Source organism: Manacus candei, unplaced genomic scaffold (assembly GCF_025592945.1).
Source record: "Manacus candei isolate 608988 ecotype Guabito, Panama unplaced genomic scaffold, ASM2559294v1 h1tg000033l, whole genome shotgun sequence".
Lineage (NCBI taxonomy): Eukaryota > Metazoa > Chordata > Aves > Passeriformes > Pipridae > Manacus > Manacus candei.
This window is the reverse complement of record NW_026138081.1, coordinates 8,443,090-8,456,823: the sequence shown is the minus strand read 5'-3', so window position 1 is coordinate 8,456,823 and position 13,734 is coordinate 8,443,090. Positions and strand designations below refer to the sequence as shown.

General features: G+C 50.2%; 1 protein-coding gene across 15 annotated transcripts in view; it reads left to right on the top strand.

The window, feature by feature from the left end:
* Positions 1-934: 934 nt before the first annotated feature.
* The window catches only part of MGA (MAX dimerization protein MGA), a 64,471-nt gene continuing 51,671 nt past the window's right edge, over positions 935-13,734 (top strand). For 3 of the 15 annotated variants that reach the window (XM_051791942.1, XM_051791943.1, XM_051791935.1), the window contains exon 1: positions 939-1,071. The gene's annotated coding sequence lies outside the window, so the exon portion shown is untranslated. Of the gene's footprint in view, positions 1,072-2,041; positions 2,124-9,113; positions 9,225-10,098; positions 10,240-10,261; positions 13,542-13,734 lie in introns of those variants that run through there. The other 12 variants (XM_051791949.1, XM_051791948.1, XM_051791947.1 and 9 more) reach the window with 9 other exon arrangements.

Genomic DNA, 13,734 nt, shown 5'->3' with positions numbered 1-13,734 from the left:
GCTCACCTACCTGTACATGCCCATGCTGCCCAGAGCTCAGGAGGTGTTGTTTACATATCTTTTTTTAACTTCAACATTTGTTAAATTATTTCACTGTGTGCCCAATATAGACTTTCCAGATACTAATCTCCAGAATCACCTTTGACCTGAGCCACGCAGGTCTTTTAAATTTAGAGGTATTAGTGAATACATCCCCATGCTGGAGGGCCACACAGCCTTTATTTAACTCTTGCAGCTCATACATAACCTCAGGTAGTTTCCAGGTAACTCGGAAACTACTGAGAGCGCAGTCCGCGGGGGTTCAACAATCACGCTTGTCCCGGGCGCCCCGGAGGAGCCTTGTGCGAGCGGCAGCAGCATCCACAACGTGCGGAGATGCTCATGAACTGCGGAACCACGCCGTCGGCGTTCGCTCGGAGCTCCGGGTGCCGCCAGAACATCGCACCCCGCGGCACACGAGCGCCTGTCCCGTGACAAATGCCGTGACAGACGCCGCCGGGCGGAGGGCGGGGCCGCGGCCGCGGGAGGAGCGTGCCCGCAGGGACCGCAAGGACCGCGCCGCCCCCGCCATCCTGCGGCCGCGGGAACGCGCCCGGTGTCCGGCCGCCCCTCGGGGAGGGCGCGCGCCCGCCACCGCCGGCGGAAGCATTGCTGCGCGGCCCCACGCGCGAGCGGCGTGTTCTCCCTCGCGCACGGGCAGGGGAGGGGCGGGAAGGGCGTGGCCCAGCGGCGCCGGGGAGCGGAACTGCGTCGGCGGGCGGGCCCGGCCAATCGGCAGCGCGCCGCTGGCGGGGCGTCGCGAGGCAGCCGAGCCGCGCGGCCGCCGCCGCCGCCGCCACCGCCCTCCCGCCCCCCCCGCCCGGCTGTCCGGCCGCGCGGCTGCGCTCCGGTACCGGCCTCGCGGCGGCCTCTCCCCACGGGGGGAAGGAAGGAGCAGGGGGAACGTGCGCGGCCCACGTGACGGGCCGCGGCGGCCAATGAGGACAGCAGGAGGTCGCGCGTGGCGGGCGAGGCCCGCGTGGGCTGGGGCGGTGCCGGGCAGCGCGCGGAGCTGGCGGCGCGCGGAGCCAGGTAAGAGCCGCCTCCTTCCCCCTCGCAAGTTTTTCACTCGAGGTGGTGCGAGGCGTGCGCGCATCACGTGAGCGCGGCGGCCGCCCAATCACGCGCCCGCGCGCGCTGCCTCTCCGCGCGGCCGCCGCCGCGTTTGAGGCGCGGGGGGCCGCGCGCGGAGTGGGGCGGGAGCAGCGGCCGCGCGCTCTCCTCGCGCGCCTCCGCGCCGCTCCGCCCGGGGCCGCGGGCGGGCGGGACCCGGGGCCGCGGGCAATGGGCAGCGGGCGGCGGTCACCTGACCGGCGTGGAGGTTAACAGCGACCGAGCGGCCCCGCGGCATCCGGGCTCTCCGGCCGGCAAAGGTCGGGCGAGGCCCGGCCCCGGGCAACTGCCGCTGCTCCCAGAGCCATCGCGCTCCGAGGGACTGTACTCCGGTGGAGGCGTGGCCGGCGCCACCCGCGAGGCGGGGCTGGGCTGCCGGGAGAGCCTTTCCCGGGAGCGCCTTTCCCGGGAGCGCCTTTCCCGGGAGCGGCCGCGGTGCCCCTCGGGTGCCCCCGGACGGCGGGCAGGGGCGGGGCGGGGCGGGGCGGGGCGGGCAGCGCGCGTGCGCCCCGGCACGTCGCAGGGGGCAGCGGCTGTTGGTGCCCTTTGGAGCCGCCCCCGGTTAAACTGCTCGTCCTGAGCTGGTGCGGAGTTTAAAACGGGCTGAAACGCAAAGGCCAGCTCAGGGAGTAGGTTGAGCCCGGGGAGATAAGTAGCTTCTCATAACGTGGCTGGAGCTTCTTGCGTGACTTCTTAAGATGTCAAATCTTACACAACAGTCACGCTGCCTCACTCCCAGTGCGAACTGTCTGAACTCGCAGGCCGTCTGTAGTCGCACTTGATGGAACAGGCTAAAGCCCTAAAGATTTGAAGTTGCTGCAGACTCTGAAAAGCAGAGGTTGTGTAAAGAAGAGGGCAGGCTCTGATGCTTTGGTCTTGTCACTTCCAGGTGTTCTGTCCAGTGCAGCCTCAACAGCCTTTCAGTGCCCTCACCACAGCACCTTGTGAGTTTGTACTAAGGACTGGAAAGGGTAATTGATTCTGCTTGAAAAGTGTTACTGTGGGTGACCATTTATGTGCCTATGCGGGAAGAAACATAGTTCTTAGGCCTGCCAGAGATGGGCAGTGTTCGTTCATTTCTATATTCGATCTGGCAGCAGTTGGCTGTTACCACACCTACTGCTGGCTCAGTGTTGGTGCAATGCTGTTGTGCCTGCCATGGGAGGCAAGTGTGCAACTGGAGGAAACCAACCTTAGTCCCACTTGTAAATAAACTTGTGTGGTCACCTACCAGAAAACAAAAATTGAAATTCTTTCTCTTTAAGGTTATGTCATTTCTTCATTTACATGCAAATCCACTAGATCATTTCTGAAGTATGCAGTTGTGTATGTTGGCTTTTTCAAATGTAATTTCCTAAGGAATGGGAAGTCAAAGACGTTCTTCTTAGAGGGCAATGAAATAGATCTCTGCCCAGAGGAGTGAGAAAGAGTTCTACTCTAAGAGGAAGCTGTTTTCTGGCTGCTCTTTCATACATGGCAGAGGATCTACTAAAAAAATTCAACCATGGCATGTGTATAGAGAACAGTGCCATTAGCTGTGGTACCAGCAAGGCTTACTTGGTGTCTTTTTCTTCCGTAATTAAGGATGTGTTGTGGTGTGTGGGTTTGCTTTTTTCTTCTTTAAGACTGGGTGACCTTAGAATAAAGAATCAAGTTATGGTGGTGGAGTCGCTCTTCTCTCTCCACAGAAAGATGGAACACGCTTTCACTGCTTGATTTTGGCTGGTTTTAATACCTGTGATAAATCCTTGAAATATCTTTTGCTGAACTGGATAAGGAAGAATGCAATGAAAATTATATGTGTGAAAAGGCTGATGAAGGCTTGTTATGAGAAGAAAGCAACCTGAAGGAAGTGATTTTTGGTTTTGGGGGTTTTTTTTGTTTGTTTGTTTTCTGTCTTCTTTTTAAGATTAAGCCCAGACCAGAAAGGCAGCAAGGGATGTGAACAGCCTAAAAGACAGAAAATGAATGTGGTAGCCACCTGTCTACAATGAAAATCCATTCATTGCTACAGTCACTATCTTAAGGAAAAGCCAGTTTGGAGAATGACAAGATTGTGAGCCAATTACTGTTAAGTACTTCTGATGATGGAATTGTGCTGTTTTGCTCACTCATGTAGTACAGTGCTTTCTGCCAATACAGTGTGGTCTGCCTGACCACAGGGTAGGTCAGTTTATAATGAATATGGATATAAACCTGGAACATGTCACCAACAGTCTGGACTTTATTTGGCATCACTCTCCTTTTTACCATAACTAAAAAGCGGAATACAGGTTCTTTGGTAGTTCTAACTTGATGAGCCATTAGTGACTCTGTAGCAATGACAATTGCTATAAAGTAGCTGGATGAATAGGATAGTCCTGAGCTCAGGGGAGGGCTTTTTATATGCCTCTTTTTTATTTTTTCTATGATGCTGACAAGATTCACAACTGAAGATTCACATATATGATAGATGTTCCTCATGATGGCCATAAAGGCCAAAATCCATCAAAATGGTGCTATTTCTGCTGATTATGGCTTGTTTCTGCCAGTGTTGGCTGGCAAAAAGCGTAAACCATTGCTTTATTATTTTGTTTCATAATTTTTGGTTGTTGAAATAATAGTATATTGAAAAAATACAGCATTCATTGAATGTATGAGTAATAGGCATATCATCGACTGATAGAATATGGAAAGGAATGTAAAATACATTAGGTTAAATGTAGCATGTTGTGTATAGATTAAAAAAGAGCATTTATTTCTGGTGAATGCTGGCTTTTCTCTCTGCCCTCTCACCAGTGGTTCATACTTCATATAATCACAAAATCATGTAGATTGGAAAAGGCCTTCAAGATCATCAAGTCCAAACTTTGACCTATCACCACCTTGCCAACCAGACCATGGCACTAAGTGCCACATCCAGGTTTGTGTGTTTCCATTTTGCAATCTTCAGTGTTTGGGAAGAGTTTCCCAGAAGTTTGGGTAACTCTTGATAGGTGCAGAATATTGTGCACTATACATTGCAGGATTAATGCTGTTTAACAAACTCTTGACTTTATAGGGGGCTTAATGTTCAGACTCTTGTGGCAAAGCACAAGTATTGGAGAGGTGAAGCAGGTTTTTCTCCCTCCCCTCCCAGGTATGTGCCCTGTTCCTCCAATAGCAGCTGCTGCTTTTGCAGGCATGCAGCTCTCAGTTAGTGAAGCACTTTTTGAACTACACCTATTTGTCCTGCAATAGTCAGGGCTCTGAGTGTTAAGTGAATTTGGTTTTGTATAAAGCAGTGCTCTGGGCTGAAATCTGGTGATGCACAAGCTGTGCCGTACTTATTGTGGGGTTAAGCACTTTCTCTCTGCAGCTGGAGCATGTGTTTCAGCTCAGCATGTTTGTATCGGCAAGAAAAGTTAAATCTGAAAAAAAAACCCCAACATTTTTCCCCCCTACAGCAGTCCATTTCTTGCAATAATTTTTTTCTTAATCTCACTTTTTTTGCTAGATTGTACCAACACTTACATCTTTAATCTTCTTGACACTGAATTATACTTCATCACTATAGCTAAAGGAACAACTTAAGCTGGTTTTCTATCATAAATAACATGTAAACTTTTTTTAAAGTACGTTTGGACTGGGATTCTGTTGCTTAAGGACAGAGGTCTGGAGCTATCATAGATGTTGCAGGTTATTAGAGACATCTGTGTAGAACAAACATTCAGTTCTAGGAGACCAATGCTTGCCTAGAGAAGCAGTTGGAGGCCAGTGGGGCTGGGTATGGCATAGGAAATGGGACTAGATGACTTTCTACATGCAGTTTAGTCCAACCCAGAGTTTCCGAATTAACAGGGTGCTATTGTTAATCATTCTCCAAAGTGGCAAAACATTGTCTAAAGAAATCAGGGTTTTTGTATTTTAACTCTTCTAGTGTGCACATTGCACAATACTTCTGACTGTAACATGACTAGATTTTCAGGTCTTTAAATGTTTGTGGATTTGGGGTTTTTTTGGGTTTTTTTAAATGCTAAAAATTGGGATTTTGTAAGGTTGCTAGGGCTGCCAGGTCATAGTAATAAACTTGTACACTGCTGTAATAAGCTGCTGACTGCTGCTTTGGGTGTGTAACATTGGCACAGTTCATTTTGATAGCTGTTGTTTTCAGCTAGTGAGTGTAGTTTCAGCTAGTGCTCGGTTTTAGCTAGTGAATTTGAGAGCTGAAAGCCTTATTTATGCTCCAGTAATGCTCCTGCAGTAGTGCCTTTCAAAGTATGCAGTGTGTATACTGTCGTGTATCTATTTGTGTAGCAATCTTTGTATTTGAACTGAAAAGGGGATTGCTAACAAAAAATGTAATAGACACCTCTTTGGTGTTTTCCACAAGTTGGCAACTATTCTGTTTTGTGTAACTATGGCTACAAGGTATATTGCTCTCACAGGCTACAAGGTATGTTGCTCTTACACATCTTTATCTTTATCTTTATCTTTATCTTTATCTTTAGCAAAGCGTTGTTACCCTCCAGCTTGTGATTTGTTACTGAATCTTTACTGATTTTTTTTTTTTGGACATATGTTAGACGTAACAGTGGCTGAGGAACACAATTTGTTGCTGCAGCTCCAGCTATTAATCTCTAGGCTGCAGGGTGGTGAAAGTTACAGTCTCTGTGTTACTTGTAGCGTGTAGGCCTGAACTCCTGCTTTATGTTTGTAGGAGTTACTGAGAGGGGTGCTATTCACTGCAGACTGAAAGGCAGTTTGTAAAGACTGTAGTTCATAGTTTCAAGGTGCTGCAAAGCCCGGAATATGTCTGGAAGAAGCATTTTGGAGAAGAGTGTACTTCTTGGTAGTGAACTACAGGCTGGGGACAGAGTGGCTGGAGAGCAGAAAGGGACCTGGGAGTTTGGATTGACAGGAAGCTGAACAGGAGCCAGCAGTGTGCCCAGGTGGCCAAGAAGGCCAATGGCATCCTGGCCTGGATCAGGAACAGTGTGGCCAGCAGGACCAGGGAAGTGATTCTTCCCCTGTACTCAGCGCTGGTGAGGCCACACCTCGATTTCTGTGTCCAGTTCTGGACCCCTCTGTTCAGGAAGGATACTGAGGTGCCGGAGTAGGTCTAGAGAAGAGCAATGAGGCTGGTGAAGGGACTCGAGCACAAGTCCTATGAGGAGAAGTTGAGTGAGCTGGGGCTGTTTAGCCTGGAGAAGAGGAGGCTCAGGGGAGACCTCATCACCCTCTACAACTACTTGAAAGGAGGTTGTAGACAGATGGGCGTTGGTCTCTTCTCCCAGGAAACCAGCAGTAGGACAAGAGGGCATGATCTTAAGCTCTGCCAAGGGAAGTTTAGGTTGGATATGAGGAAGAAATTTTTTACAGACAGAGTAATCAGACACTGGAATGGGCTGCCCAGGGAGGTGATGGATTCACTGTCCCTGGAGGTTTTTAAGGTGAGACTGGATGTGGCACTTAATGCCATGGTCTAGTAACCATGGTGGTGTTGGATCAAGGGTTGGTCTTTTCCAACCTGGTTGGTTCTATGATTCTGCAATTTCAAATACAACCATCACGTTACTGGCTAGTATGAGGTAACTCTCCCTGATCATGGAGGACAGTGTTCAGTAGGTGCAAACCAGTTAATTTCTGTGCTGCCAATTGGTGTTCTACTGATCTAAATGGGATGTAGTTCTTTACTGCAGTATTCTTTCTTGTCAGCTATAAGCTGCTAAGAACTGGGTTACTTAAGCTGTGGCAATCTACAGTAGTGCTGTGACTTCTACAGGTTAATCTGTTCTCTTGATAAACTGGGGGTTCTGCTTTTGCTGCAGGCAAGCATTTCTACCTGCCTTAGGTAAAACTGTAGCAGAATCTCTGGCAAAGTCAACAGTCTCTGGTTTCTTTCTTTTATCATTACTGTAGCATGTGGCTTATGGGCAGTGCCTGCTCTTCAGGTCTTTGTCTGCTCTTAGTCATACAAATGGCCCTCTTACTGAAGAAGAGAAGACTTGTTTCTGTATTGTCACTGTTCAGAAACATTTTGGGTAATACAAAATAGTGTCTGTACCCTGTGGCCCTAAAACTTGATGACTGCTATACTGAATATGTGATTGCTGTAGGTATAAAATGACTATTCCTGAAAATGGTGTAATTATTTCTGACTGGATTTGTTAAGGGAAAAATACTGTGCTAGGTCCAACAGCTTGAGGCTGCTGCAGCTCCACGCCCCCAGGTATAACCAGTTGTAAGGCTGAAAATGTATTCCTGGTGGGTACAAGCACATAGAGCACATGTACACGTGACATTTACATGAAAACATGTCTGGCCACACCAATCAGGCAGACACACAGATACTTAGAGGAACACAGCAAAGACAGCCTTATCTTGCTCCCTTCCCTGTCTGAGCAGGAGGAGATCACACACATATACATAGATATACATATATATATATATATCTATATGTACTGAGAAGATACCTCCAGCAGCTGACCTTGGACACCAGCAGTTGGTTCCAGGATCCCAGATTCCCTGTTTGCTGGTGTGTGGACACTTAGACTCCTGAGGCCATACTACTGTTCCCAGCACTGGCACATGCTGTCTTGTCTCTTGGCTGGCTGAGACTGCCCTGGTTACCTGATGTCAAGCACCCCTCCACCTACACGGCCTTGCCCTTTAGAGAGACATAAGTGTGCATGCACATGCAGAGCTGGTGGTACTCCCCTGGTCCTCTATACAGACCTTTGTTACTGTTTTGGTGCACATTTGTCAAGTGTCTCAGAAATGTATTTCATTTAGTTATGTGCTTCTGAGATGATTTCCTAGAGCATAAACCTGTGTTTCCAAGATACCTTCAAAGCGGTGTTGGCCTTTTGTAACGTTGCTCTTCTTTTGCCAGTTTTCAAATCAGGCAAAAAAACCCAAATTGAGGAGCAGCCCTGTCAAAGTTAAAGTTTGTGGTAGGCAGCGGTGAGTGCAAAATTTGGATCTCCAGGTTAGTCTGGACCTTGGTGTTGCCCTAATAACTCTGATGTCTTGACTTTGTGGCACCACTGTGCTTACACAGTACTTACACAGACTGTGCAGGTCTCTTTCCTTAGTGGATCCATAATGGATGCAGTATTGTAAAATAAATATCTTTAGTGGAAGAGGAGATAGGGGACTTCATGGAGGTGTTTTACCTGCAGCCGTGATGCATTTTAGTGTGAATTCTCTTAACATTCAGAATTCTGGTTTAGTGGGCTTATGCTCAGAAATGCCTGATTTATAACATGTAACTTCCATGATGTATGTGAAGGCCTGCCAGTCTGAGCATCGGGGTGGCCCCTGCTCGGTGGGGTGCTGAGTTCGGGGGGGCTTTGTCAGAGTCGTGCCTGGGCTGTCCTGAGCCGCTCGTTCATCAGCGAGTCTATGACTCTGCACGGGGCCCGGTGTGACAGGGCTGTGTCAGCCCTCTGACGGTCAGGGTGGTGCAGGGTCAGATTCTGTCCCTAGTCTTGGCGGGTCAGTGGGAACTTTGCCAGAGGGAGGGAGACCATCGCTGCCTCCGGCTTCAGCGTTGCGTCCTCGACTGAGGGTTTCCCGGGGAAGAGGCCAGTTCCCAACGCTGCCGAGTGCAGGCAGGCGAGGTGCGCCTTCTCTGCGCCGAGGAGAGCGGTTCTCCTTTCCCGGAGGAGGCGGCCCCTGCCCTGGGAATGGGGATGGCTGGGCGGTGCCGCCGGGGCTTGCGGGGCAGAGCGCGCCCGCTGGGGGGCGCTGTGTGCCCAGTGGGCCTCGCGCGCGCCACTTGCGCGGCCGCGGCGGGGTCGGGGCTGCGCGCGGGGAGGCGCGCGGGGCCCCGTCGGCCGCCGGCGCGTGAGCCGTGCGCGCGCGCCCGTTCGAGAAGGTTCCCCGCGCGCACGGCGCTGCGCGGGCCGTGCTGGGTCGGGCGGCGGGCCCTGCGCGCGGCGCGGGCACGTGACGGGCAGGCGAGAGGGAGGGGGGCGCGAGCCTGCGGCGCGCCTGCGCGCGCTGCGGCGCGGTGACGTCAGCACGGTGCGCACGCACGTTGTCCCCAGCTGGCGGACACACGGTCCGCGTGAGAAAGGAAGCGGGAGGCCGCGCGCGCCTCGCGCACGGTAACGACCGGGGAGCGGGGCCGCGCCGGGGGCAGCGGCCGCGTCGCGCGCGAGCCCCGCGCGCCTCCCCGCGCGCCCCGCACCCGCCGCCCGAACTGCGAAAATTGACACCAGGCGCGGGCACGAGGCGGGCGGGACCGGGCCCAACGGCCGCGCCCCGCCGGCATCGCGAGGCGCCGCTGCGCGCGGACCGCCTCGGGAGCGCCGGCAGAGCCCGCCCCGCCGGGCAGGGCCGCGCCGGGTCCCGGCGAAGGGCGGCGCGGTTTCCTCACGTGCGCCGGTCCCGCTGCCCTCCGGCGGCCGGCGCGGGCGGTGGTTCCGGCCCCCGCCGCTCCCGGGCGGCTGCCGCGGGTGGCGGCTGCCGGCCTCCGTCCATGGGCTTCTGGCTGGGGCCCGTCCGGCAGGGAGGGGGACGGGGGGCAGAGAGCCTTCAGAGCGACAACGACAAGCGCGGCTCTCGGCCCGCGGCCATGACTCCACCTGCCCCGGGCGGTGCGCGCTCGCCTCTCGCCGCCGCACCCGGGGCGGCCCGTGCGGGTGCTGGATCGCTCGCCCGCTCGGTCGGTGGGTGGGTGTTCAATGGGAGCGCCGCGCGCGGTGCCCACTGCCATTGGGCGCGCGTCACGGGGCTCGCGGCGGCGGTGGCGGCGGGCGGGGCCGCCCCGGGGCTCGCGCACCGCCAGCGGTCCCCGTCCCGCGGTGCCTCCGGGCGCCGCCCGGCCCGGAGCGACGAGCGCGGGGCTGCGGTCCCGTCCGCGGGGCGGGGAGTTTGCGTTGGTTTGTGTGTTTGTTTGTTGAGACGGACGTTCTCACGTCCGATTGTCTCGTTTTGAGCGGGTCTTGGTGCGACTTGGAGCGTGTTTGGCCGCTGCTGTCTGGCTGGGTGCTGCTTCTCCAGTACAGCGTCTGCGTGTAGAGAAGGGAAATATTTGAAGCTGTTTAGAACTTCGGTTTCAACAAATACACTCCATTTCCCTGAAATACTGGATTAGAGTCTATGTGCTACAACAAAACGGTGTGTGACCGAGTGTAACAAAATGTGTGAAATTGCTCGTGTAGTAGTCCGTGTTGGCACTGAAGTAACACGTTTTGGCTACTCTAACTGCACATAATCACTGTAACCACACACATCTTCGACTGATTTGATACTGTGTGTTGCACTTGTGGCAGAAATAACTCTAGCTGTTGCTCAGTAGGTCTTTATATGCGTAGAATTCTTGCTGAGTACATGATTGTTGAGGTTTTTTGATTATTTTTTTTTGTAGGTGTAAGTTCTACCTCAGGTAGATTTAAAGGTACAGGCCTTCTGCATATCTTAAATCAGATTTGAAATCACTTCAATAGTTTATTTCCTTCATCAGCCAATACAATTGAGGTATATATTGCAGAGAATAATGTGAACTCACTCTATGACTGTACATTCACTGTACATATGAACATGTTGTATGTGTATATAGAGAGGGTAAGTTGATGGAAAACCACATACAACTTAGGTTGTGATTTCTTTCTCCCCTCTCTGTATATTTGAGATTTATTTTTCTATTGTGTTTGTATAGATGAACATGAAAAAGGTTATTTTGGGGATAGCATTCTGTGTTGCTGGGACTTAATATGTGATCTACTGAAAAAGCAGAGCAACATTCTGAAATTGGAAAATATGAAGATGATTTTGAATAGCTAATTCATTTTGTATCCTTGACTCTCTTAAGGAGTTCTCAGTGGGTAGGTGGTTGCGGATATGTTTGTGGGGAAGAATTTCCTCTGGAAACTAAAACTGAAAACCAAATCTCGTAACTTCACAGGTATCAAGATCTGTGCAGAACAGTTTTGGTTTATTTCCTCTGATTTAACTTTTACATTGACTTTTAAAGTAGGAAGTATAAAGGGTGGAAATAAATTTCTCCTCTTTCCTAGGTGTCCAGAACATTTATCATGGGGTATAAATTGCCTCCTGAGCTTGAGGTCATTTGCCACATGCATGTGGCAGCTGGTTTGCACAGAGGAGTGTTTCTTCCTACCATACCCCAGTCCTAGCAAAGTAAACATGTCTTATTAAATATCCAATTCATTTAAAACTTGTGAATTTAATTCTCTGGAAAAAAATATGACTGTTTTCCAGCAGCTAACTCATAGAATCATAGAATGGTTGGGAATGGAAGGAATCTTAAGGGTCACCTAGAGCCAACCTTCCTACCTGGGACACCTTCCACTAGACCAGGTTACTCTGAGCCCCATCGAGCCTGGTGTTGAACACTTCCAGGGATGAGGCATTCACGGTTTCTCTGAGTAATCCGTTCCAGTGCCTTACCACCTTCACAGTAAAGAATGTCTTCTTAATATCCAAACTAAACCTACTGTCTTTCATTTTGAAGCCATTCCCCCTTGTCCTGTCACTGCTTGCTTTTGCAAACAGTTCCTCTCCAGATTTCTTCTAGGTCACCTCTAGGTACTGAAAGGCTCCCCAGAGCCTTCTCCAGGCTGAACAACCTCAACTCTTTCAGCCTGTCTTCACAGGTGAGGTATGCAGCCCTCTGAATATCTTGATGACTTCCTCTGGACTCGCTCCCAAAGGTAGATATCCTTCCTGTTCTGGGAATGACTGCACAGCTGGATGCAACACCCCAGGTGGGGTCTCACCAGAGCAGAGCAGAGGGGCGGAATCCCGTCCCTTGACCTGCTGGCCACGCTGCTTTTGGTGCAGCCCAGGACACGGTTGGTTTCTGGGCTGAAGTGCACATTCATTGCCAGCTCATTTCCAGCCTCTCACCCACCAACACCCTCAGGTTCTTCTCAGCAGGGCTGCTCTTCATCTGTTCATCCTTCAGCCTGGATTGATACAGGGGGTTGCCCTGTCCCAGGTGCAACATCTTTGCACTTGGTCTTTTTGAACCACTTCTCTTGAGTGTTTATTCATCCAAGTCCCTTTGGATGGCATCCCATCATTTAAGCAAGTTAGCTTCACCACTAACTTTTCAAATATGGACCCCCAGGGGACACCACTTGTCCTGATGTCCATCTGGACATTGAGCCATTTACCACTACTGTCTGGATGTGATCATCCAGCCAATTTCTCATCCACCAAACAGTCCACCTACCAAATCCATTTCTTTCCGATTTAAAGTAGTGTGTCACAGGGAACTGTGTCAAAGGCTTTGTGGAAGTCCAGATAGACAACATCCGTAACTCTTCCCTTGTCCACCAACGTACTCACTCCTTTGTAGGAGGCCACTAGATTGGTCAGGCAGGACTTGCCCTTCGTGAAGCCGTGCTGGCTGTCCCATATCACCTGTCCTCCATGTGCCTTAGCACAGCTTCTGGGAGGATCTGTTCCATGATCTTCCCAGGCACAGAGGTGAACCTGACAGGTCAGTAGTTCCCAGGGTCCTCCTTTCTACCCTTTTTAAAAAACAGGTGCAGTATTTCCATTTTTCCAGTCACATAGGGCTTCACTTGACTGTCATGACATTTGGAATGTTATGCAGAGTGGCTTGGCACACCAGTTCCCTCAGGACCCTGGGATGCATCTCAGCTTCTAGCGGTGGTGATTTACTGTGATCTCTGATTCCCACCAACTAGACTTTTGATACAAGAATCAATCATTTTTTGTCAGTATTGTATTCCAACTGTAATAAGGATCAAAATGCAGACATCTGGATGTTGGAATAGCATTCTCATGGTTACCAGAAGTGCTTGTTTTAAATTTTCACACATAGAAATGTACAGGCTATTTGAGAAAGGAAGTAGGTTATGATCTTTTGTTGTGGGTTGACATAATTGTTAACCTAGGAGGTAGACACACAAAAATGGGATTGTGTATATACAGATAAAAGTAACATTTTTAGTTCCCTAAGCAGTGATTATACTAATCATAACAGTACAAGTATTTCTTTTTTGATTTAAATTATTTCCAGAATTCAGAAGATGAAGGTAGCTGAGGCCCAGTGCTTCACATTAATCCATTTAATCTTAGCTTCGTGACCTCTTGGGGATTAGTTTGTCTATCTTTTTCCAAAGCTTATCCATTTAAACTATTTTTTCCTTTGTTTTTGTCTCTGCCTTTGACAGACAAGTAGAAGTTCTTGGGGTGGGGAGGAGTGTAAGCAAAGAAATTCCAACCACACAAACTTAGCCATTTTCAATAAAGAAATTGAGCAAAAATGTTTTTAACATTTCTTTTTCTTTTCCTCCTTCAAATTTTTGGGAAGTTTTTGACCTCCGGGAACTCCTTCTTTCTGGCAAGACTTTTACCTTTACGTCAGAAACGTGTCATTTGCTCTCCTGAAAACTTTTGGCTAATGTCTGAAGAGTTGAGGCAATGTAAGAAAAAAGAGCACTTTGAAATACCAAGAAAACCAAGATATTCTGTTGTGGCAAAACATATATGAAAATGCTGTTTAAAGGTCTACTGACCCCCCATGTCTTTAGGATGGAAATTACATACACTCATGAAACCTTGATTTGTTACATCGTCACTGTAATCTATTTTATAGTACTGGTTATCTTTCAAGTT